This window comes from Orcinus orca, chromosome 8 (assembly GCF_937001465.1).
Source record: "Orcinus orca chromosome 8, mOrcOrc1.1, whole genome shotgun sequence".
In the NCBI taxonomy this organism is placed as follows: domain Eukaryota; kingdom Metazoa; phylum Chordata; class Mammalia; order Artiodactyla; family Delphinidae; genus Orcinus; species Orcinus orca.
The window spans coordinates 27,695,253-27,722,548 of record NC_064566.1 but is presented as its reverse complement, the minus strand read 5'-3'; the positions used below and the strand labels follow the sequence as shown (position 1 = coordinate 27,722,548).

At 42.5% G+C, this 27,296-nt stretch overlaps 1 long non-coding RNA gene across 2 annotated transcripts; it reads left to right on the top strand.

Moving 5' to 3' along the window:
- The first annotated feature begins 109 nt into the window (after positions 1 to 109).
- On the top strand, positions 110 to 13,668 carry LOC117197540 (uncharacterized). Of its 2 annotated transcripts, XR_007478991.1 has the most exons (5): positions 110 to 3,281; positions 6,807 to 6,859; positions 10,166 to 10,273; positions 11,360 to 11,575; positions 11,863 to 13,668. It is a non-coding gene; the product is annotated as an uncharacterized LOC117197540 (long non-coding RNA). The 2 variants fall into 2 exon arrangements; XR_007478990.1 differs by lacking the exons at positions 110 to 3,281; positions 10,166 to 10,273 and adding an exon at positions 4,182 to 4,335.
- Positions 13,669 to 27,296: the final 13,628 nt, after the last annotated feature.

Sequence of the window (27,296 nt, the reverse complement as noted above, 5' to 3'; positions counted from 1 at the left end):
TAACATTACATTAGTTTCAGGTATATAACATAATGATTTTACATATGTATAGGCTATAAAATGATCACTCTTTTTTTTTTTTTGCGGTATACGGGCCTCTCACTGCTGTGGCCTCTCCCATTGCGAAGCACAGGCTCCGGACGCGAAGGCCCAGCGGCCATGGCCCACGGGCCCAGCCGCTCCGCGGCATGTGGGATCCAGGGCACGAACCCGTGTCCCCTACATCGGCAGGCGGACTCCCAACCACTGCGCCACCAGGGAAGCCCCCACTCACTTCTATATACAGTTAAATATGGCTAGCTGTACTGGGATAACAATGGCTTCTCGGAATCTGCCTTTCACTGATTATACTGCTCACCTATCATCAAGTGTGTCATGAAGATACAGGCCGGCGGCTGTATGGCACTCCCAAAATGTCATACATACGGTGCCCGGCATCAGACGTTTATAGGTAAAGTAGAGAAACAAGGTGTGAAAGAGCCAGGAGTTGGTCCATGAAAAATTCTTCCAAATCTTAGAGCTCATATACAAAAGAAACGTGTAGGGGCTTTCCCACATTTGACACCAACCCTAAAAGTGTACTCATGTCACCCATCACAACTGGTGTAGCTGAAAGAAACCTTTCCTAGTCTATCAAAAATGAAAGACAAATTTTGATGTGAGGAAAGATTGAATTATCTTTCTTTTCTTTCCCTTAGAAAGTGATATTGCAAAATTGTTGTCAAATAAAGAGTTATTCAGAATATTGATCCCCCAAAATGCAAGGAACAAAGAAGTATTAGAGAGGTAAAAGTTCTGAGCACCCCAATTCCAGCGTGTCGTAGGATTTTTCCAAGTAATCCTCAGATACCACCAGAGTGTCCTACAAGTCAACTCAATTCTGACACTATCTACCTGGAGATAGCATCAGATCCCACAGGTTAAGGGCTCAGTTCCACAAGACTGCCTCCCACTTCAGATGCCAGTTACAAGTCCAAGTTGTCACCTGGGCTTCTGACCCACTGGCTGTAGATTGGAGATTCCCACAACCTCATTCTTGGGTTTGATTAATCTGCTAGAGCAGCTCACAGAACTCAGAGAAAGGTTTTGCTGTCTAGATTCCTGGTCTAGATTCCTGAAAAGATGGAACTCCAAAACAGCCAGATGGAAGAGATACACAGGCAAGGCATGGAGAAGGCACAGAGCTTCCATGCCGTCTCAAGAGTGCACCATTCTCCCCAAATCTCTACACGTTCACCAACCTAGAAGCTCTTTGAGCCCTGTCTTTTTGAGTTTTTACGTAGGCTTCATTACATAGGCATTATTGATTAAATCATTGGCCATTGGCAATTGATTCGACTTCCACTCCCTCCCCTCTCCCCTCCCCAGAGGCAGGGGGGTGGGACTGAAAGTTCCAACCGTCTAATCATGTGGTTGGTTCTCCTGCCAACCAGCCCTCATCCTTAGGTGCATTCCAAAAGTCATCTCATAATATAATATAAAACACACCTTTATCTTTCTCATCACTTAGGAGATTCTGAGGCTTTTAGGAGCTCTATGCCCGGAATGGGGATGTAGACCAAGTATATATTTCTTACTATAAATCACAATGTCACAGAGGTGTGTTGGGCAATTAATTAATACAATTATTATGCTCTTTTTCTGGCTTTGTGATGTTTGGATTATTATCAGCTTTTTAAAATGTGTAATTTCTTGAGATTTATTTTCTTATTCAAAATAAATATTTACTTTTGTACCTAACTTTGTATTAATAATTTTGTATCACTTTTATGAAAGAGGGCCTCTGAAATTGTATAAGCTTCAGGTCTTACAAGACTTGGATTTATCCCGGCTGGCTTAGTTATTTTCAAAGTGTTGTTATGCAAAGATGATTTGTTTCATAGGGTACCAGAGGGCCAGAAATTTAATTGATGGTGCGAGTCGCAGGAGAACAGATTTCAGGTCAGTTTAAGAAGAATATTTTAATATTCAGAGCCTTCCAAAGATGAAGAGGGAAATCATGAGGAGTAGTGAGTTCCATGACAGTGGAGATAGTTAAGTAAAGGCTTCACCATCAGTTGACATGGCTATTGTCGTGTGGGCCCAAGCTTGCAAGGCCGTTTGGGCATAATGAATTTTCAGGTATACTTTGATGCCTAGAGTTTCTGCTTCTTCCTTTCTGATGTACCCACGGCCCCCTTCTTATGCCCTCACACTGCTTTCACAGTAGACTCTTACTTTCTGTCCAAGTAATGAGGACAGAAAACAAGGAAGCTGACAATCTTTTTATGAAGAGGAACTGAGGTTTCAGAAGGGAGATTAATGGCCTGGCATGTTCAGCCATCAAGAGGGAATCCACTGCAGACAGTTTCTAGAAACACCTTCTACAAGCTTCCCAAAGACCTAATCGCCTCCTAAAGGAAAGACCCAGCTTCTCACTAAAGGTGGAGGCAGTTGCTTTGCCATTAACCTTTTCAAGGGGTCACTTCCACACCATGCACCCAACACGCCACGCAGAAAATGTAACTGAATATCAGTTTTGCTTTTCTTCTTGCTTAACTGTTTTAAATGTCCTTGAACTGCATTTCTCCACCAGGCTTAATGTTATGGATTGTGGATTACATTTACTGCTCAGCACTCCTTACTCAATCCTGGACGATCGCAGACCTACTGAGTTGTTAACTCACATGGTCAGCATTACTGCCTGAGAGTAGTTATACCAAATGACTGTAGCAGAGAACAGTTAACACCTGGCCTTAGTGAGGCCCAGTGAAATCAGCACTTTGATTCTTCTTTTCCACCCAGCAAAAACCCAGGGGGGATGTATGCATAATGACTTGGGTTAACTGTCCTTATCTTCCAGAGTTCAGATTACTACTCCAGTCTTCCTAGCTGCCTTATCTTGGAAAATTATATTTGAAAGCTGCAGGATGTCCACTTCTCCCATCTTACAGGCAGTTTACAGTATTCCAGAGAAAGATGTGAGTTCTTCCCAGTCACAGAGAAAGTCAGGAGGTTGCTCCGTTTTTGTTTTTGTTTTCGTACTAGCACAAGTCACCTGGTTAGGAGATTTCCAAAAAGTTGTTGTGGAAGCTACAAAAAGCTTTAGAATCATAGACTCAAAGTTGAAAGGGACCTTAAAAGTTATTTAGTATTTGCATCTCTACACCTTGAACATCTTCTCAAATAAAGATGACTAGAACCTGCCGCATGTATGACGTCCCACTGAAGCGACTTTATCTCCTGATCAGGATGAGAATTCCACTCCTGTCGGACAGATGAGCCCAGGAGAGTGGAGCACAGTGAGTATAACTGGCCTCTGAAGGCACTTGAAATCATTGCTAAAGGTTTCCCAGGTCAGTGTTAATAACTTCGTGAACTTTTCTGGGTCTTTCTCTCATTTGTCAGCCCGATGCAGTGTAGATTGCTCTGTGCAAGTCTGACATGTGTTGGGATGCTCAGGTTCAGAATGTCAGCAGTTCTATTTAAGAGGAGGACAGCCTGCGGCTGCTGAGAGTAGGGGAAAAATTCCGAAATGTCCTCTCCTGATTCACTCGACCGTCCCTCCCACCGCTCCCTTGAAGGGGAAGTTGACAACTTCCCGATATCAAAACCAGCTGTCAGAACAACATAGGGTAAAACTGTCCTCGTCCAAGGCACCAGTTAATTCAGTGACTGTCAATGCTAGGATAATTGATAGACTCCACAATCTGGCTGAGTAATGAAAGTCGAAGGCACTGCTAAGTCCATGTCACCTCCTAACAGGTCTGGTAGTGGAACTAGGGTTGTCAGAGCTGGACAATATCAATAAGCCTCTGCAAACATTAAAGCTTGATTTTTAAAAGTCTGTGTGTAGGCAGAGGGAAGGGGGCTCCCTAATCAACTTGATCTTTTACTATGGGACAAGTTCCCAAGACTATTACCAGAAAATGCTAACACGGCAGATAGGTAAACATTCTACTGGTTTATTCTGAGGTTGGTTTGCAAGTAGGCAGCTCCCTGCTTGGAGATGCCATTTCAGACGGCAGTAGCCTGGATCTTTCCGCATTACTTACTCACTTTGTTAAAAGTACAAAATAGAAGTCTGGATCAACAGAAGTCCAGCCAAGAGATCTGGTAGGAAATATTCTTTATTCTTAAGACGGGATAATCCAGTGACTGTTATGCAATGTGAATATTCTCATGACTAGAGATCTTTGCTGAACCTATGATGATGTAATATAGAACACTGTGGAATTCCAGGTGACAGTCACAATTAGATAGTTCTGGCAGGGGGAACCAGGGAAATTAAAGGTCTGAGAGACCCCCTAGGAAAGCAAGGGGTCATTTCCAAGGAGGTCAGCTAAGAAGGGGCAAGTAGGTACAATAGGTCTAAATAGGCAAGGGTCATAAGATCTATACCTGTGAGCAAGGTTGACCTCTGATCTGTTCATTCTAACATTGCTGTATGTTTCTTATACTAATTTACACTCTTTGGTGAACATGGACCATACTTAGCCCAAAGGTAATAGTAATAACAATAATACAATTTACTGAGCACTTATTATGTTCAAATACTTTGTTTAGATTTTATTTTTTTAATATCTTTATTGGAGTATAATTGCTTTACAATGGTGTGTTAGTTTCTGCTTTATAACAAAGTGAATCAGCTATACATATACATATATCCCCATATCTCCTCTCTCTTGCGTCTCCCTCCCATCCTCCCTATCCCACCCCTCTAGGTGGTCACAAGGCACCGAGCTGGTCTCCCTGTGCTACACGGCTGCTTCCCACTAGCTATCTATTTTACATTTGGTAGTGTATGCCACTCTCTCACTTTGTCCCAGCTTACCCTTCCCCCTCCCAGTGTACTCAAGTCCATTCTCTATGTCTGCATCTTTATTCCTGTCCTGCCCTTAGGTTCATCAGAACAATTTTTTTTTTGAGATTCCATATATATGTGTTAGTATACGGTATTTGTTTTTCTCTTTCTGACTTACTTCACTCTGTATGAGAGACTCTAGGTCCATCCACCTCACTACAAATAACTCAGTTGCGTTTCTTTTTATGGCTGAGTAATATTCCATTGTATATATGTACCACATCTTCTTTATCCATTCATCTGTCGATGGACACTTAGGTTGCTTCCATGTCCTGGCTATTGTAAATAGAGCTGCAACGAACATTGTGGTACATGACTCTTTTTTTTTTTTTTTTTTTTTTTTTTTTGCGGTACGCGGGCCTCTCACTGTTGTGGCCTCTCCCGTTGCGGAGCACAGGCTCTGGACGCGCAGGCTCAGCGGCCATGGCTCACGGGCCCAGCCGCTCCGCGGCATGTGGAATCTTCCCGGACCGGGGCACGAACCGGTGTCCCCTGCATCGGCAGGTGGACTCTCAACCACTGTGCCACCAGGGAAGCCCTTTAGGGCTGTTTTTGATGCTCCAGGTAAATGCAAATTGTTGCTCCTGGGAGCAGGAGAATCTTAAATCTTGCTCAGAAACACTCTAGGCATCTTTCTCACCTTGGCCTGTTTGCTTTCCAATTGTTTTGATGGCCACACCATTTATATAATCTGTGTACTCAGAGGAGAGAAAATCGAGCAAAAGAGTGAGCAGTGAATCCCAGGCAGGCTGGGGCGCTAGGGATTAGCTTCCTCGGAGCAGCCTGATTGATAAGCTGGGATTTGTCTAGGCAGGCAGTGTTCAGCTTGGATTTGTCAGGATCACGAAGATTTGTTTTCTTCTGTAGTAATGGAGCCTCGGGATGAGTTCAGTGTAATGTTTGTTCACCTTGACTATGATCTTTAAAATCATGACCATGTTTCTCCAGCCACCCACCTAAGAAAACCCAGAGATAGATTTGTGTTGTGTCTTCCAGTGGAAATCGTTTCTCTTGAAATGTAAAACATTTTTCCTCCTTTCTATACTTCATCTTGAGTAAAGTTATTTAATGAAAGAAAAAAAAAAGATACAAAGTAAGAAAGGAAAAGGAAAGAAAGGAAGAAAGTCCTATCCTGATTTTTGCCCTGAGACCAAAGTCCTTGTATCAATGGAAAATAAATATTTGGTGCCCATATAACTGATTCGCTTTGTTACAAAGCAGAAACTAACACACCATTGTAAAGCAATTATACTCCAATAAAGATGTTAAAAAAAAAAAACTTACAAATATTTGGTGCCCAGTAGAATTCTCTCTCCTCTTCTCCCCCATCACCCCAATTCAAGAGGCTTTCATTTCATTGCATTTTATTTTTACATTGACCAACTAAAGCTGTCATGTTCGGGAGCTAAATGTGTTATCCTGCGTGGGCATCACATCCATCAATTAATGTTTCTGCCTTCTGTGCTAAAGGAAGTATCTCCAAGTTCATCTTGGTGAATTTTTCTCTCTACCTCATTACCCAAGCTAGATACAGCACAGACTTTGCATGTTTAATGGCGACCATCTTACACACGTTCTGGTTCTTTTGAATGCACACGTGCTTATTTATAGGGGCCCGTGAACATCCCATTGACTGTTTTTGCATTAAAAACACTTAAATTACAACAGCCATACAAGTCCCTTGTAAAATAAAATCAAACATCATAGAAGTGTTTTTAAAAAGTGAAAGCCCTCGAAGAGATTTTCTTTCCAATGCGCAATCATAAGTCAAATCACACTATTCATATACTACTGCGATTTGATTTTTTTACTTCCTTTTTTCAAATCTGAATACATAGCAATAAGATGGTCATTAATAACTGATAGTTTTCTTTATACCACTTATTACTAATAAAACTTACATTGTGAGAGTGCGTTTAACTTTTATAGCACATTCACATATAATTTCTTAATTGCTCCTTAGATGGACCTGTGAGGTTTTATTAGAGGAGACCCTGAATCACTAAGATTCCTAAGGTAAATTCCTTATGTATTTCTCTGTGTTTACTTGCTTATTTTCTGGCTCTCTCAGTTGAATGCACATTTCATGAGGGCAAGAGACCCTGTCTGTCTATGTCATGCCTGATTCTCTCTGGTATATTTTAAGTTGTCAATAAAATGTATGTGTAAAAACAAATAACAAATAATTTATTCTAAATATCTCTATCTTCTGGATAACTGACAGTTTGGATTTTTAAAACTCTAAATGAATTTTTGCTGAAATGTATAAAAGCCTTTCTTGCCTTTATAAAGAGAGCCTTTATAAAGATTGTCCGCAATCTAGCTATTTCTTGGGAGTACAAGATCATCATTGTATGGTTGACTATTACTTTGTTGTATATTTTACCACTGTGATTTTTTTTTTTTTTCTTGCGGTACGCGGGCCTCTCACTGTTATGGCCTCTCCCGTTGCGGAGCACAGGCTCTGGATGCGCAGGCTCAGCGGCCATGGCTCACGGGCCCAGACGCTCCACGGCATGTGGGATCTTCCTGGACCGGGGCACAAACCCGTGTCCCCTGCATCGGCAGGCGGACTCTCAACCACTGCGCAACCTGGGAAGCCCACCACTGTGATTTTAAGGCTCAAGATGTATCAGGCTCTCTTCCTCTACCCTAACTCACCTAGGCATTTATTTAATTCTGTTTGAATTCTTGAGTTTTCTGACCCCCCCAAAAAATAGCTACAATTGATAGCATCCATTTTATTTCAGCAAACGTCTATATTCAGTGCCTGGTATATGCAAGATGTAATAATGATTACAAAAAACAGTGACACAGTCCCAGTACCCAGTGATCATGGCATCCTATGTCCTTGATGACAGTACACAAGAATCCTTCTCATTTTGAATCTACTTCTGCTCTGTAATGCTATGTAGTGAGTTTAGGAATCAGTAACCAAGTGTGTTAGCAATGTGTGTGAAGTATATGAAAGCAGGTATAGACAGGAGTCTCCTATTTGGACTGTCAGGAGATTTTGTACGTAGGTTAAGTGATATCTAGTCCGATGTTTATGGAGGATTTTAAAAATTACATCCGATTCTCAATTATGTTTAGGAGACCTAAGTTTTGTTTGTTTGTTTGGAGAGGAAGTATTAATCTAGACCCATATGATAGAAATGAAACTGAGGCCCGAAAGAACAAATATCTTGTCTAAGTTTGTGTTGCTAGTTAGAAGCAGAGACAGAACCAAACTTTACCTTTCTTGACTGCTAATTCTATATATTTCCCACCAGACCACAGACTCACAAGGAATTGTAACAGAATGACAAAGCATACAAGTAAACCTTGTATGCGTCTCTGTGTAATATTCCCAGAGCTTTCCAAACTGAGGGATGAGGGCCACTTACCTTCTTCCCTATGAAGCAGCTGTCCTATGTGAGTCTCCTCATATCAAATCATAGGAGAACAAAGAGTTGAGGAAAGTTTTGCAATATGTGTGTAAGGGACAGGGACTTAGGAAAAACACCCACAGACATGGTAGTCAATTCAAAAGATAATCAGATGTTATCGCTTGCTCTTCTCGAAATCTTAAACTTTTACAGTTGCCCTGGGTATTAATTTAAGTGGAGCAAAAGTCCCAGGCCTGTAGGAAATGCGATGTCAATATAGTTTAACTTCATATGAACTTGTCCTCAGTACAGGCTTTTCTTGGGCTTCTTGTTGATGTGCGTTGCTAGATCCGGGTCTCTGGCGGCTCAGGCCTCCTCTTGTCCCGGCTTTCTGAATTCTTGTGATAGGCTGTGGCATCTGTGTTGACTGATGCTGTGAGGGCTCTTCACGCAAGTGCACTGACACTGAACACAGTAGCCAGAAGGACCTCCCCAACATACAAATTAAATCATGTAATTTGACTACTGAAAACCTTCCACTGTCTTCCTATGGCAATTAGAATGAAATCCTACATTGAAATTTGGTAAGAGAGTAGAACTTAAATGTTCTCACCTATATATATATATGTATGTATATATATATAATATATTATATAGATAGATGTGTTAATTAACGAGTTGGGGGGAATCCTTTCATAATGTAAATGTATCTCAAATCACAATATAGACACTTTAAATGTCTTACAATTTAATTTGTCAATTATACTTCAATAAAGCTGATAAGAAAAAGAAAGAATGAAATCCCAACCCCTGCGGGGCCTCCAAGGACTTTGATCATTCGGCACTTGTCACTTCCCCTCCCTTTGCTCCCCACCCACCTGCTCTGGCCACACTGGCCTTTTCTTTGGCATCTCTCTTGCTAGAAGCTCTGCGCTTGCTGTTCCCTCTGCCTGAGCACTTTTCTCCCAGATCTTCATGAGGCTGCCTCATTCTCATCACTTAGGTCTTCACTCGACTGTCTTCTCATCAGAGACTTGTCTATGGCCACCCTCCTTCAGCTCACTCACCCGTCTCACCACACCCTGACAATCAACTTCTAGTCCATTACTTGGTTATTTTCTTCGTAGGACTTATCACAATTTGAAATTCTTTTTCAAATGTACATTTTATTTTCTTTCTTCCCCAAAGAAATATGAGTTCCATAGAGGCAAGGACTTTTAAATTCTCATTTACTGCTGTTTTCCCAAAGCTTAGAACAGTGCCTAACGCATAGTAGGGGCTTAGAATTTGGTTGTCAAATGAACGAATAAGTGAATGAACAGAGCACAGATTAGATAAACTTTAGTAACTCTCATCACTGCTTAAGTACTTAGTCCTGCTCTCAAGCTCATTCACAACAGTCAGGCCCTTCTGACTGAGTGTATCTCTTGCCCACATTCATACCAGTAGGATCATTATAGAAGCCATGGTAATGAATGTGTTTACAGGTCATACATAGCGACAACAAATGCAATAATAATACCACATCATCATCATCATCATCACAGTGACACTTATTCAGCACACGCCAAATGTTGGACACTACACTTGTCTCACATTTATTTCTAACCCTCACAACAGTCCTGCAAAGAAAGTGATAGAATTCGTGTTTTGCAGAATAGGAAAACCAGGGCACACATTCCTTATGTCTCAAACTTATTCGCAGACTCCCTTATTCCTCTCAGCATGCTTATCAATGCTTATTAATAAATTCCTCCTCTGAGCAGATATTCTGCCAGGGACCCAGGACGAAAGAAGCTCTCAGGGAGGGATAGGGAATGAGAGTAGTCCAGTGCCCCTGACCACAAGGGGCTGAAGAGACACCGTCCCCATGCTCGGCTCCAGCGCAGTGGGTCGGAGGAGGGTGTGGGAATGATCCGCATCACAACAAAGGGTGAATTAATTTCCTGTTTAGGGGAAAATACTCAGAAGCTTGCTAAGCATGCCAGCTTCTTTGGGATTCCGAGGTGCACAGTCCCATCCGCTTTCCAGCAGAGCCCCGCGTGCAACAGAAAATTTCACGGTAACCCCCTTCTCCACAGCCCTCCACGCCATTGCACTCCACGGTCACCCCGTGCCAGTGATGCCCTAATAGCAGGCAAATGCCTAAGCTTGGCCCGTTCAGAGTTCAGAAGTGGGGACCAGCGGGGGAGGGGCGGTCATGTCGTGTTCTTGGCAGATGCCAGACATTGACGTGGGGGCAGGGCTTTGTGGGAGGAAGGTGGGAGCCTGGGTGTGCCCAGCTGGAAGCCGCCCGTAATTTAACACTCGCAGATGGAGACTGAGGGTGATATGATACCCCCAGCTGTCTGCCACTGCCGCCTTCAAGGGCCCCCCTCGGCTGCCTGGGACTCGGGATGCTTTGGGAAGGGCCCGGCGCGGCTGGGGGCGGCCTAATAAAGCAGCTGGTCTATTAGAAGATAAGCTTTGTGGAGAATCACACAATCATTCCGAATCCCCCTAATCCCAAACTTTAGTGCCCTAGATAATAAGCTTTGGTGGCGACGCTCCATTGAAATATGGAATTGTCTGCAGGCTGGAGGCACCTGCTGTGCCACTCAGCTCCCAGCAGGCAACTGCCGAGCACAATTCAGAGGCAGGTGCACAGTGCCGCCTCCGCTCCCGCAGGGAAGGGGGACACCGAGGGGGCCGGCGCTGCTCCCATGGAGGACTCCAAACACCATGCCCAGAAGGCCCGGCTTAGGCCGGAGAATTTCTCTCTGGGGCTTGTGCATTGAGCTGCTTGGGGGACTTGGGAGAGAAGAAGCAGGAGGGAGCGTCTGTCTGCTGAGGCTTAGACGAGGGACTAGCTCCATCTGCAGACCTCGGTGGCCAGTGGCTGCGCAGTCTCTCCCTTCCTCCTGTCGCTCGTTCTTGCAGCTGCCTAAGCCCACCTTGGCACAGGCTGTTTCCTCCTGCCCCCTTACCTGCATGTCCACCAGGTGAGCATCCCTGAGCCCTCCTCTGTGATGCCTTCTGCGCCCCCACCAAGGAGATTTATGCGTCTTCTGTGTGCCTCTGTAGTCCTGGATTCATGTCAGGAGTGTAGCCCAAACATTAATTAATCAAATTATCAATTAATTACTTCTACGCCTGTCTCCTCCACTAGATTGGGAGTCTTCAAGGGCAGGGACGAGATCCCCTGAAGATGCTCGAATCTTGAAGAAGCTCAAAAGATTTAACAAAAAAGAAACAAGAAGACTAGAAGCAACCTAAATGCACATAAAATGGAATCTTATGTGGCCACTGAAAACACTGAGGCAGATCTACACATACTCACAAAGAATGAAGTCCATAGTGTATTGTTAAGAGAAAAGAATGCAAGGTACCAGTGCCAAGAATGTCATCTTATGTTAAAAATAATAATGGTGGTAAGAGCTGCCTCTGGGCAGAGTACTTGGAAAAGGGTTATGATGGGTGGAAAGGAGACTGATTTCACACTTTAAACTCCTTTGTAAAACTGAAAGTTTTAGCATGCATGAATATTACCTTTTAAAAAGGTAGAAACAAATACACTTGCACATGTAGAAAGGTATTTGTTGAATGCAGGAATAAGCAAGTAGTGCTGAGGTTGGTCTTACTTCTCTTATTCATTGCCCAAACAGGATCTAGAACAATGGGATGTGTCTACCCGAAGGTGTTTTTTGCAACAGATAAAGGAAATGTACCATGTGAGTTTCCTCCACACTTGTGGGCTGGAACAGGAATTTGTCAGCTGCCATCAATGAGCTGAGAAGCTATGGATGAGAAGTTTAGAGGATGCAATACAGGGATTCAGTGCCTGCTCCAGAATGTGCAACTGTGGGTGAGAAGAAACCAAGGGGGCATTTAATAAACCTCTGTCTGAGGAATAATAAATCTGGCAGGGGACATCTTTAAAGAAAACTGTCAGTTTTTCCTCATTGTCCTGATTAGGACAAAAGTGTTCAAATTCTCCTTGTTAACATATTCTTTTTTGTTTCTTCCTTCCTCCCGTCCTCTCTTCCTCTCCCTCCCTCAACCACGGTTATAGATGCCCTTTCTACAAGGTCTGCCCTCCCTCAGGTGAACATGACCTAAATTATCTGGCTCCCTCTCTGATGGTGTATTGATTACTTCCCTATTCCCATAAACAACCCCTGGGCACTTCTCCAGGGGACTGGCTGTACTAGATTAAATTAAGAGCAATCTTGGCTTTTAGCAGGGCCTTTCCACCAAGCAGTTGCCTTGCAGGAGTGATTCATGAGTTTAGTTTATTATCCTAATGGCCTCCAGTAAGGCTGACCCCTTCCTCCAACATAGCCTTTAGGCTACATGGACTGGATTTGGAGACCCTTGATTAAGGTTGGGTATATTCCCAAATAGGAGAGAGAGTGTGAGAAAAAACATGGTGTGTGGTCACTTGCAGAACCAAACTGAGAGCTGAGCTCCACTCAGGCAGAAGTGGCTAATCCTCATTTTCGAAAATGGCATCTGGGGCATTGCCGATTCTCTGTGGGTTAATGTGGCAGAAAGAGCTCTTTGTGGTCCCCCTGCTAAGCTGCTGTGCCAGTTTTGCTTCTATGTTTTCATAAAATGTGTGGCTGTGGTTATGATTCTGACAGTCAGAAATTCAGGAGCTCCCTGCTTCCTTTCCTCAGGAGGGATTTACACTTCAAATAATTCTCAATTAGCTAATGAAGAATTAAATCGTCCTTACTGGCTTCATCTTTGTACCCCATCATGCACTGTGTCCCCACAATCCTGCTTCTCTAGAAGACACTCCGTTGCTTTTCTACGGCCTTTCTGCTGAATTTGGTTGCCTTGACCTGCCTTAAGAAGCCTCTGATTGGCTGAGCCAGGTGATTGCCTTTTTGGTAACTAACTTGGGTAGATAGGGCACACTTAGTTTTAGGAACTCCTCAATTAATCTTCTCCTGGGGCTTCCCTGGTGGCGCAGTCGTTAAAAATCCGCCTGCCAATGCAGGGGACACGGGTTCGAGTGCTGGTCTGGGAAGATCCCACAGGCCACGGAGCAATTAAGCCCGTGCGCCACAACTACTGAAGCCCATGCGTCTAGAGCCTGTACTCCGCAACAAGAGAAGCCACCACAATGAGAAGTCAGTGCACTGCAAGGAAGAGTAGCCCCTGCTCGCTGCAACTAGAGAAAGCCCGCGTGCAGCAAGGAAGACCCAACGCAGCTAAAAAAAAGAAAAAAAAACTTCTCCCCAAGGACAAGATAGTATAACTCAGCCAGAGTTTGGGGCATCAGGGTAGAACTTAAAGACCAAACACAGAGTTCTCAGGTCCATCGGCACACAAAATGCCCAAGATACTCAAGATTGTCAGGGGCCCCAGATCATATAACTTTCGGAAGAAACATCCTGTATCATTGATTCAAGCATAATGGGCCACATTAAGTGTATTTTGTATGTAAGCGTTGAAATGTAGGCAACTACTTGGCAGATTATTACATTATTACATTATTACATTTACATTCAATGAAAGATTAATTTTGATTTTTAGCTTTCTTTTAAAATATTGGTACAATATTGTCAGTCTAGTAGTCCGGGTGCCCTGCCTGTGCTGCTCAAAGTATAAAAGAGGCCTGAAACCATACAGTGTTCTCTGGAGGAATTTATGGAAGTGGAGGCAGGCTTCTGGAGAGCATCATTTTCATTGATTACACAGTGGCAGCCTCTGAAGTGTTCCAGAGAAGAGTGTTAACCAAGGATACACCCTTACAGTGCTCTGAACTTCAAAGGAGCACTGTTTCAGTCAGTCTTTGCTGTGTAACAAACCACCCCCAAAAGTGGCTTAAAACAATGATTATTTTTTCATGATTCTTTGAATTGGCTCCAAGATTGCCCTGCCCGTTTTGCCAGGGTTCACTCAAGCAGCTGCCTTCAGCTGGAGGGTCAGCGGGGCTCAAGGTTAAGACGGTGGGCACCCCCGGCCTGTGTGGTCGTGGGTGCTGGCTGTTGGCTGGGCTGCCTCACTTCTCTCCCATTTGGCCTCTCATTATCCAGTCGGCTAGATCAGCTTCGTTGTATGGTGGCCTCAGGACAGCACTCAAAGAGGGTGGAAGCAGATGGGTTAGAGCAAGTCTTAACACCGCCCAGGTTGAAGGGGGTGGAGAAATAGACTCTCCTCCAGGATGGGGAAGGGTGTGGAATTATAGTGCAAAGGGGCCTGGACACTGGAATGGAAGGAATTTGCAGTCATTAAACAGCATTCCACAGTGATGCCACAGAAGGATTGCAGGTCCTAGAAGCGAGGGAGAAGGGAATGTCTAGAGCCTTCAAAGAAGCTGGGGCATTGGGTCTGACCCACAGGCCTTGTGGCTTTTGGGCCCCACTCCCTTTATAGAGCAGCTTCCCCGTGGAGGGTAGCTTAGCAGCATTTTGGCCAAGCAGCTTGAGACACAAAGGCTAAAGAGGCAGCGGTTTCACATGTGGTCATTTTGCCCTTTCTCTCGCGGGGCTCATACACTCTGCAGTGAGGTTGCCAGTCAGCCCCTAGATTCCTCACGAGAAATCTGGGATGGGTGCTTAACTCTATCAGTCAGGGTAGGGGAAAAGGAAAACATATTGCCTGAATGAAACAGTAGGTAGGAGTAGATTCTCAAATCAAAATGCCTGGGTTTGAAACCTGGCTCTACCACATACTGGCTGTGCTACATGAACAAGAGATGTAAACTCTCTAAGCCCCAGCGCCCTTCTCTGTAAAGTGGGATGATTATTAAATCTTCTTTTATTTTTAATTATGTGTGTATGTGTGCTGTGCGTAGATTTAATGAGATCGTGGCATTTGGCTTCAATATCTGGCATATGTTGTCCTAAATATTAGTTCTCATTATTTTCCAAAGACACAGAACTCAAAGGAAAAAGAGTTGTCTGAAATGAGTATCTTATGTATAGTTGTAGAATCTAAAAGAAGAAAAATTCAACCTGCCCAGTTACCCTGACATTTAAAGCCCTGTTGCTGTGCTTTAATGTGGGCCAGCTGGTAGTGAGAAAGGGTCCAGGTACTTAGTCAAACCAATCTGGGTTCTCATCTTGGTCTCTGCCAGTTACTGTGTAATCTTGAGCAAAATACCTAACTCTCTCAGTTTCCTCATCTGCAAAGTACGTGTAATAATAGCATATACAATTACATCATACACAATTACATCAAAGGAGTAGATGTGAGAATTAAGGTAAACTTATGTGAAGCAACTGGCAATATAGTAGGTGTTCGAAATATTCTCTTCCCTCCACTTTTTGAATTTCTAATTTCTCACTTAAGTTCAAATAACAAATTCAGCAATATTTTGGGGGCACTGGTCTGTAGAGGATGGGACTTGACTCTAACCATTTTTTTGTTTATTTGATTTTGGGGCCTTTGCCAGAAGCCACAAAAAGAAGCCTCCCGTCTCTTGAAATGTCAAGTGTGTTTCTGTCCTTGCTGACTGTTCTCACTGTTCTGTCCCTTTAAGGAAAAGACCCTGAACAAGCTGCTAAAGGCTTGAGTTAATACTAAAGGCTGTGAGTTTTGCAGTTCTACTGAACTCTGCATGACCCTCGCAGACAATAATTGCTTTAACATAGGGTTAGGCAACAGCAACAAACTTGTCTAAAAATAAACCAGGGCTTAAAATACAACTTAACCTGGGAGATTTAAGTAGGTAAAGAAGATGGCTTCTCTCCGGAATTGCTTCTTGATTAATCACCCCATCTGAGGCTGATGGAAAAATGACAGTTTTCAAACAGGGCTTTAAACGTCTCCTGCTCTACTTTTCCACGCTGGCAGGAAGCCAGTCCCTGTAAGCCATTGGTTCTTAAAGGGGACGGGTTCCCTTGGATTTTCCTGAGCTGCAGCCCAGCAAGAGTGTGGGATAGTAATGGCTGATGGGAGGGAATTTTCGTGCTCCCCACTTAAGGTTTGCTCATCTTCAAAGTGAGCTCAAGGAGCAGCCACTGAGCCTTGGAAAAGAGAAGAAGCAATACTAAGGGATATTTTCAGCTTTGCTCCGGGCTTAAGGCAAACAGGCTTCAATATGTCCACTAGCTTCTTTCCAGTCACATTATCCACTATCTTGTCATCTATACTGGGTTTCTGGCTTTACTGACTTAGCCATAGTCTGCCCTCTGTCCCTCCTGCTGACCTCTGTCAACCCTAGGGTTCTTCCCAGGCTCTCCTTCTCTGAATACCCATGCCTAGAGTTTGGGAACCTTCATCTGTAGTCAATCTGGGGATCACCTCCCATCTATAGTCGTTTCTCTTTCTCAGGTTAATTATGAACCATCTGGGCTGCAGTCTTGACACTCCACCACACCTGTTGAGTACCCACAGCATCACTGAAAGATACTAGTGCTCAGTCTCCTCTCCTCTGTGTCTTTGCTAATGGACAAATGGATTTCTGCTCTCACCACACGCTGGACATAGTCTCTGTGGTCTTTAGGTGACTTTGGCTTTATCAGCTAGGCCTAAAGCATACCTCCAACCGACAGGAGTTCTATCTTTGGCCTTGGGTAAGAGATATTTTTTTTACCCGAGATAGATTTCTTCTTGACCTCAAACCAAATAAGCTCTGTACAGGGATGGGTTGGCTTGGTGGTTGTCACATTGCGTTCCTCATCCAAACCCTAGTGTTCTGCAAAGGATTCTCTGGGAACCTCCCACCTGGTTTTAAGGAGAGTGGTTGGTTCTCCCCTGACCAGTCTTGTGTACCGGATTGGAGCTCCATCTAAGGTTGCTCCTTCTGTCTGCAACATTCATCCCAAGATATCCCAAGAAGGAGCATAGCTTGCTCCTTCTCTTCGTGTCTGTGATTGAATTGTTCTCCACAACCACCACATATAAAATGGCAACACTACCGGCCCCAATTTCCTACTTCCCTTATCATAGTATTTATACCATCTGACATACCATATAGTTATTACTTATGGTGATTCAAGCTCCCGTGAGTGTTCGTTATGTTTAGCACTTCATCTCCTGCACTAGAACACTGTAGACACATAGGAAGTGCTCAATAAACACTTTTCCAATAAATAAATAAACTATGCTCACAGAAAGAGCCTTAGAGTTCCTGGGTATTATGTCTTATTTATCATAAGTCAGATTGACTTTTTTTTTTTTTTTTTTTTTTTTTGCTGTACGCGGGCCTCTCACTGTTGTGGCCTCTCCCATTGGGGAGCACAGACTCCGGATGCGCAGGCTCAGCGGCCATGGCTCACGGGCCCAGCCGCTCCGCGGCATGTGGGATCCTCCCAGACCGGAGCACAAACCCACATCCTCTGCATCGTCAGGCAGACTCTCAACCACTGCGCCACCAGGGAAGCCCAAGATTGACTTCTTGATGGAATCATTTTTTCTTTTTATTTTATTGCATTTAAAAATACAGTCAATTTGACATCTTTGGCATGTAGTTCTGAGTTTTAACACATGTATCCATTTTTGTAACCACCACCATCATAGTCAGGGAACAAAACAATTACATCATCCCCCCAAAACTCCCCCATACTGCCCGTTTGGAGTCGCATAGTCCTCTTGCCCTAATAACCCCTGGCAACCATTGATTACTATAGTTTTGTCTTTCTGAGAATATCACATAAATGGAATCATACAGAATGTAACCTTTTGAGACTGTCTTCTTTCACTCAGCATCGTGCCCTTGAGATTCATCCATGTTGTCGTGTGTTTTAACAGTTTGTTCCTTTCTATTGCCTGATTTATTGCCAAGTAGTCTTCCGAGTAGTATTGCTAAGCGGTATGAATGTACCACAGTTTGTTTATCCATTCACTCACTGAAGGACATTTGAGTTGTTTCCAAGTTCTGGTGCTTATGAAAAGAGATGCAATCAACATTTATGTACAGGTTTTTGGGTGAATCTGAGTTGTCATTGCGCTAGGGTAAATACCCAGGAGTGGGATTGTTCGTCATATGGTAAATGTACATTTAATTTCATAAGAAACTTACCAAACTGTTTTCCAGATAGCTGTACTATTTTGTAATCCTATCAGTAATGCATGAGAGCTGTAGTTGGTCTGCATCCTCATTAACACTGGTGTTATCAGGTTTTCATTTTTCACATTTTTTGGTCTGTTTTGTTTGTTTTAATTTATGGTTACCAGCTGGGAGGGGTGGAGAGGAAGGATACTTAGGGAATTTGGGATTGACATGTACACACTGCTATATTTAAAATGGAGGGGCTTCCCTGGTTGCGCAGTGGTTGGGAGTCCGCCTGCCGATGCAGGGGACACAGGTTCATGTCCCGGTCCGGGAGGATCCCACATGCCCCGGAGCGGCTGGGCCTGTGAGCCATGGCCGCTGAGCCTGCACGTCCGAAGCCTGTGCTCCGCAAGGGGAGAGGCCACAACAGTGAGAGGCCCGCGTACTGAAAAAAAAAAAAAAAAAGGATAACCAACAGGGACCTACTTTATAGTACAGGGAACTCTGCTCAATATTATGTAACAACCTAAAAGGGAAAAGAATTTGAAAAAGAATAGATACATGTATATGTATAACTGAACCACTTTGCTGTACACCTGAAACTAACACAACATTATTAATCAACTATACTCCAATATTAAATAAAAAGTTTAAAAAAAATGAACTGGTCATACTCGTATGGGTTTATTTTGGACTTTCTATTCTATTCCTTTGAAGTATATATCTATCCCTTCCACAAATCACCCTGTCTTGATAAACGTATCTTTAAAGTAATTGTCAAAATCAAATAGAATGAATCTTTCAACTTCGTTTTGGAATAATTTTCTAACCTCTGTCATCCTGTGCTACAAAAGAAGGAGAAAATAAAGAAAAGAAACTTTTACTGAGCACTGCCCATGTCATAGGCAGTGGACCATGGAAATTTAAAGTATTTAATTTTTAAAACAATGTATTCCAGGTAGGTATTTTTTTCCCATTTATGAAGATAAGAGAACTGAACCTCAGAGAATTTTAATAACATGCCCAAGGCTACAGAGTTAATATGAGGCAGAGCTAGGATTTGAGCTAGGGCTTAACTCAGGTCAGACCGACCCTCAAGCTCATGCCCCTTCTACTACGTAATAGTTCAACTCTTCTCGATCCTGTAGGTATGGAATATGCCTGAGAATACCTTGGATGCTCTGCTGGATTTAATTTTTAAGATATCATTTATGTTAAAAAAAAAACCCTCCATGATTTCCTAAAAGTCATTTTGTTCTCATGGTTGAGATGCAAACATATTCTTATTTATACAGTCTGAACAGGTTTAGTTTGACCTCTTGTAAAACAGTGCCCAGTTAATAATCTAAGAGTAGATTGTCACACTGGCTACAGGAAGATAAATAATCAAGGATTGTAAGTCTTTAATTTAATATAACTTATTCTCATTAATTAAACGCCAATTACCTGCTTGTCTTTCCTGGGAACTGGCCTTTGCAGTTAATCTTTTCAGAAACGTTGTACACACATGCTCACAGAGGTATTAATATCACTCTCAAGATTTACAGGCACTGGATTCTTTGGCTTAAACCATTCTCAAACACTCTACACTGTAACCGCAGATAATCGTCATAAATTTCCTGATCTTTGACCTAACTGGTTCTTAAATTTCCATTCCCTAAGGGGCTTGAGGAGTTCGTATTTATCATACTGAGTCACTTACTTCTAAGGATCAAGGCATTCCAGCAAGGCTGTGGATTTCAGATCTGTGACCCATCCTTCCTACTTTGGGTTTTTGCTAGTCACAACAGATGAGAATCCTTGGGGACTAAGAGAGTACTCTGTCCTCTGACTCCCCTGTACAAAATCATTCACTCACGGACAACATAATCTTGCAAAGTACCTGGAGCAACCTGATCCCGCAGAAGCTTTTGGAATGCCCCACCTGCACCGATTTAAGCATTCAATGGCAGTGCACATCCACTGCTGAAAATACTCCCGTTCCAGCCTTTAGCAGCTGGCTGTGTGTATCTGCGATTTTTATTAAACTCCTTATCTTCTAGACTGCTTATTCCTTACGCAGGTACATAAGGATACATTTTATAGGTGCTATAAATTTAAGTCTTGTAAGCAGCTGGTGGTTTGCTGCCCAGAGCTGGCCTGGAATATGTGCCTTCTAATTCCATATTTCATCTCAACAAGACAAGGAGACAGAGGTGGAAACCACCTTTATTGAAGGAAATCCCAGGTTTACCCGCAAGCTCAGAGTCATACCTTCTTAACATCTGATCTGCTTCCACTCTTTCTTTGTTAACATTTTGATTTGAGGGTCCAGAATAGAATTATCTCCATCTCGATCATTAGTTGAAGGTTCTTTGTTTACTTTTTTTGTTGTTGTTGCGGTACGCGGGCCTCTCACTGTTGTGGCCTCTCCCGTTGCGGAGCACAGGCTCCGGACGCGCAGGCTCAGCGGCCATGGCTCACGGGCCCAGCCGCTCCGCAGCATGTGGGATCTTCCCGGACCAGGGCACGAACCCGTGTCCCCCGCATCGGCAGGCGGACTCTCAACCACTGCTCCACCAGGGAAGCCCCTCTTTGTTTACTTTAAAAATTATATTTAGAGAGTATAAAAAACTACAGGGGAGATAAGTCATAAGTCATGTTTGGGGCCTTGAACAGGAATAATAAATACTTGTCTTCATGAACACACTGCTCTGACCTAAACTCAACCTATTCCACTCATTCTTCAAAGCGGATAGCTCTAGGTCCTGCATAACCCTGGCTACTGATCAGGACAGACACATGACCTGGAGTAGACACACTGACCAGGAAGCAGCTGATCAGATGACTTTTTACTAAGCATCAGATAGAAGATCCATGAACAACTGCTACTGAGGTGCCTGGAGATTCTTGGTTCATTCCCTCCTTAGGCTTGTTTCTTGCTATTTATTATGTCTGTATCCTATAATAAACCCTTTTTTTGAGTGAGTTTTGGTTCCTTGCAATCAAACATCACCAAGACAAGAGAGATTTTTAAACTTTCTTTAATATCAGAAAGAACTCTTCGGAAGTATAAATGGGTAAAAGTCCATCAGCTAAAGAGCATAAAATGGTATGTATCACACTTGAAAGAGTTAACTTGCCCACAAAGAACTAAAGGGTTGACTTCCTTCTCTTCAGTGGGGCCCAGATTAATTTTGGTGGGTTGTAAATGTTGTTTTTATTCAGGAGGCATGGGACATATGTGATAAATGTGAGGACTATCATACGTCTTATAAAGAGCTAATTGTTTGTGAAAGATGCTCTCCCAGTGACACTCACAAGTCTGATGTACACTGGCTGCTGGCTCTTCTATAACAGTTTCATTAAACCATCAACCCTTACACCAGAACATAATGTGACAAAGCAAAGATTGTCTTCTTTGACCTTGGCAGGATCTGGAAACATTAAAAAAAGATCAAATACTCTTTTTTTTAATAAACAACTTTATGAAGACCTAATCCCCCAGTATACCAAATTCAGGCACAGAACTTATAAGTCGACCGTTTTCTCATTAACACTATTGTTAATTTTTCATGCTGTATCCAATTTTCTCCATGTCTTAGACTAACCACTTGCTCTAATTTATTAGCTTAAGAATTTCAAAGGTAAGAAAAATTATGTTTCGCCTTTCCTCCAGACTGAGACTCCCATCCTGGGGAACGAGAATTCTTCACTCGAGGAATCATTTCTTCTGAGCCTTTAAATTGGTCTTCTGTCAAATCTCTGACCTCTGGAATGTTGGCAAGCACTACCCAAAGTAGAATGTAATGTACTGTTTCGTGTCTTTGTAAAAGTCATTTTACATTTATCTTCAGAATTATTTTATCATTTTATGAGCAGTTTAACATATTTACTCATGTGTAAAGGACAATGGGTGAAGATTAGAGAGGCTTCATTTTCAGTGAAGACCTCAATGGAATCTCAAACAAAAAATGGTTGAACTACCAGCTAAAGATTATAAATTGTGGATATCAAATTATGGCCATAATCGCTAATCTTTAGATACTGCTTTTAAACAGAAGAGACAAAATTTCTGAAAAAAATGAATATATATTAAAGGGTATATATTTTTAAACAGAGATACAGCTATCTGGTTATATATAAAAATACTTTATATACATACCATATATATATCAGTTGATATATATATATATGGTATATATCTATATATTTCTATCTATGATATATCAGCCTGACAAACAGAGTCGTGGAACTCAGCACTGTACTGGAGAAATATTTAAAGTCTTGAGTTTGTAGTTAATTCTTTAACTGTAATTAGAGAAACATAGTTGTGGAGAGAAGTCTTTTGGCTGACTTACTTGGAATAAAAGGGAGACACCCTAAAACTACAGGAACATTCAGGAATCCCCCAAAACTTTCTAGCAATCAAGGCCCTGGCCCATGGTAGAGATATTCCATTCCTTATTATTTGGGTGTCCATTTCAACATCACTTTGCAGATGTCAATGTTAATATTAGCCAGAGAAGTTCTAAATCCTTGAAGAATAGAGAGTGTACTCATTAGCCTGTTTGAAGCTGTATCATCCAAACAATGAAAGTTTAAAAGGACTAAAACTTTAATTTCCGAGATTTAACATTAGCCAGACCTCTCCAGCTTATACACATGCACTCTTAGCCACATGGTCCAAAGGTCAATTACTTCGTATTCATTTCTTTTTTTCCAATAAAACATGTTTGTCATCAAACGTTAATAAATGAATTTACCGGCACCTTTTGCTCTTTCTATACATCATGGCTACAGAATAAAAGTTATGAAATACAAGTCGTGGTCTGCAAAAGTCACTACAGAAACTGGAGACTCTGTGTTATAGGATAGCAGGTAGAGAAAAGGGAGTAGCACCAATGATTTCAATGCAGGTCACTTGGAGGAAAACAGGCTCATTTGCTCTGATGCCGGTTAGACCACTGTGGTTAAGGCTTCAGTTGGAGCCTCTCTTCGGCCTGACTCTGGACTGAATATTATGCTAAGCAGAGTGCCTGATGCAGAGTGGCCACACGAGAAATATTAGTTACCTGGTACATGGCTAGAGAGGTACAGATATGCATTTCTGCCCTCCACCTACTGGCCATGTTACTGGCCACTAACACCCGAAACCTTATGTACTGGGTGTGCCACTTCCAAAACTTATTCCTAGAATGAGGACTGAAACGAAATCTCTTTGACTTTAGGTGAGTAGTAGAGGCATTTTCTAACAAACTAAAAGAACTGTGCATACATTCAACTAAAGAAAGACAGTTATAATTTTACAAAACTTTCAGATGAAAGGGTACTACATAAGAGAAAAAAATGGCCAACATACATCTCCATCCACAATGCCTCTAGGTCAGCAACAATTACTTGGGGGGCTATGAAAGGAGAATGCTTCTACTGAATTGCTTTTAACATTGGTCGAAAGTGGTGGTGATGAAGGGCTTCTTTAAATAGCTTTAAGAATGCTGAGCTTTAAGAACAGTAGGTGATGTCCTCAGCATCCCAGCCAACCTCTTCACTGTAAATACTACTAAACAACCACAGCATGACTGGCATGGATATAAATATTCATATCAGTAAGTGGGAGACTGCTGAATCCACAAGTAGAACTGGGAGAGCCGGCATCTTGTCACTTCACTGGAGGTATATAATTTATTTCTTGGGAAAAGTCTTCTTTAAAAGTAATATCCGGGCTTCCCTGGTGGCGCAGTGGTTGGGAGTCCGCCTGCCGATGCAGGGGACATGGGTTCGTGCCCCAGTCTGGGAGGATCCCCCATGCCACGGAGCGGCTGGGCCCGTGAACCATGGCCGCTGAGCCTGCGCGTCCGGGGCCTGTGCTCCGCAACGGGAGGGGCCACAGCAGTGAGAGGCCCGCGTACAGCAAAAAAATAAATAAAAAATAATATCCGCACAAAACAGTCTCTCGTGTGCCACTGTGTTGACTGTGCTGGAAAAACCCATCACATATAGGCTGTGATGAGGGGTCCAGCTCTCCCCATCCCCTATAAAACCAGCAGACCTCATATGAATGAAACAACCAGGTGTCCTAACATTAGAGAAGATAAATCCATCAATTCATAGTTTAGAGAAAGAAAATGATCAAAAGACATATACAAGTCACACCTATTGGCCTGGGAAATCCAAAAGTTCATATAGTTTTGGACTTAGACCTCTTGCTTTCTCTGCGTCTTCTTCTCATTCCCTCACCCCCACTTTATCTTTATTGAGTACATTTCTCTGTATAATCTCTGAACTCAAGTATATTTTATTACTATCCCTGGATGCTGCACCCATAGACCTCATCTTTCTTTGGGAAGATGATCTAGTCAATACAAATGCAAGAGAAATACAATGCCAATCTACCACATTTTCTGACTTTTCTCAGAACACACAGCTTCCATTTATAAGATGTGAAAGCAACAGATTTTCCCCACTACTCCCAATGGTCTTATGATTAGCTCCAGATTTTTTATATCGGTTTTTCAGACCTTTAGAAAACAATGTAAGGAAAATTCTTATCCTTCTGTACACCTTATTTCAATTCCATTTGTACCCAGAAATATAGCCCGTCAAGGAAAAGGGTTAATTTGTTATATACAGGACATAGTATTGTTGAGGTATTATAGTCTTTCTCTTTCTCCTGTAAGGCAGAAACAAATTGTGATGAGTATCACCATTTTTCTTATTTCCGTAAAATTGATTTCAACAAATTTTCTCGGTGAAAGAAACCCTCCAAGTTACATTTTTCAACATTTTGAGATAAGAACTAAGACAGCAAACATGCTATGTCAAATCTTGCCCCAATTTGTTAATGCTGCAGATAGGAGTGCTGTGTTTAACGTTCCAGGATCTCCGTACTATTTGATGCTTCAAACTTTTAGTCTTTACGATCACCATCATTCAATGAGACGGAAACTTTGTGGTGTTTGGGTCAGTACCAGATCTTGTTTAGAGAACGCCATTCTCTGCCTCCTCTCCAGGAAACTTCGGCAGATAAAAACGATCTTTTGTAAAATATTAATTAATTAATTAAGTGAAGTACAGTTGACATACATTATTAGGTTAGTTTCAGGTGTACAACATAGTGATTCCACATTTAAATACATTATGAAATGATCACTGTGATAAGCTTAGTAACCATCTGTCACCATACAAAATTATCGTAGTATTATTAACTATATTCCTTACACTGCGTATTATATCCCCGTGACTTATAACTAAAAGTTTGCCATCCTTAATCCCCTTCACTTATTTCACCTAACCCTCCACTCCCCTCCCTTCTAGCAACTGCCAGTTTGCTCTCCGTAGGTCTGTTTCTGTTATGTTTGTTCATTTGCTTTGTTTTTTTTTGTTTTGCGGTACGCAGGCCTCTCACTGTTGCGGCCTCTCCCGTTGTGGACGCGCAGGCTCAGCGGCCATGGCTCACGGGCCCAGCCGCTCCGCAGCACTTGGGATCTTCCCGGACCGGGGCACGAACCCGCGTCCCCTGCATCGGCAGGCGGACTCCCAACCACTGCGCCGCCAGGGAAGCCCTGCTTTGTTTCTTAGATTCCCCGTATAAGTGAAATCTCATAGCATTTGACTTTCTCTGATTTATTTCACTTAATCTAATACCCTCTAGGCCCATTCATATTGTCACAAATGGCAATAGTTTATTCTTTTTTATGGTTGAGTAATATTTTATTATATATATAATGGAATACACACACACACACACACACACACACACACACATATATATGAGACATCTTTTTTATCCATTCATCTATCAGTGGACATTTAGGTTACTTCCATATCTTGGCTATTGTAAATAGTGCTGCTATGAACATGGAGGTGCAGATATATTTTCAGATTAGTAATTTTTTTTCTGGTCAATACCCAGAGGTAGAATTGCTAGCTTGTATGGTACTTTGAGTTTTAATTTTTTGAGGAACCTCCCTACTGTTTTATGTAGTGGCCAAACTCATTTACATTCCCACCAACAGTGCACAAGGGTTCCCTTTTCTCCACACCCTTCTTAACACTTATTTTTTGTTGTGATTTTGATGATGGCCATTCTGACAGGGGTGAGGTGATATCTCATTGCGGTTTTAATTTGCATTTCCCTGATTAGTGATGTTGAACATTTTTTCACGTGTCTGTTGGTAATTTGTATGTCTTCTTTGGAGAAATGTCTGTTCAGGTCTGATAAGAATTATCTTGATGTTCCTGTTTATCTTCCATTTCTGCTCCAATGATGTGCAAAACTCTGAAGGTTTAAGGGCCAGATGTCTCCAGCCTGGGGAGCAAAGTTCAAGGAAGTAGGACAAATTAAAAGAAGGAAGGGAAGTGCATTCATGCATGTAATACCCTTTCTCTTCCTGGTGAATATGAGTTCAAGACAGCTCATAGGGGAATCTCATTACTTGTTCAAATGCCTACACACAGCATCAATTGCCAAGCCCTAGTTTCCACCCCCCAGAACCCAACTCTAATGGTCACACCCACAGGAATACAAGCTCTTATATCCGAGAGTTATAAACCGCAGTGGACCCCTGGACCAGCTCTCCAGGAGACACTGGTCAGGAGGTATCAGTGCAGCCCAGGCCAAAGTCACCCTTCCATACAAGTTCAGAGCAGCATAAAGAAACACCTGCTAGGGCAGTATTTCTCCGGGGAGCTATTTCAGATTCCACATAAGAGTAACTGGTGGCCTTGGATAAATCATTCCTTTCATTTATGTGCTGAACAGGAGAAAACAAGTCAACAACCGATGCATGCAAAAGCATTTGGAGGTGATGGATGAAGACATTAGGGTGCATTTTGTCAATGGCATGCCATTAGAGAAAACCATTTCACAGAGTAAATTAAGAAAACAAACCAGCTACGTGACCCACTCGGAATTGCCACTGGCCAGACCTTTTTTTCTCCTCCAGGAATGAAGCTGCATGGGATTGACATTATCATTATCACTCAGACTCCCTTTCCTAGGGTAGCTGCCTGTGGTTGTCTGAGACTTATACCCCCAGTGAGCACTTCCCCATAACGATGGTCACTCACATAACTGGAGAAACCTGTGTATCACAGGCTCTGACTTTCTTTTATTGCTGCCTTGAATTATTAATTAAATCTCTTATTTCTATTTAACTTCATGTGTCAATAT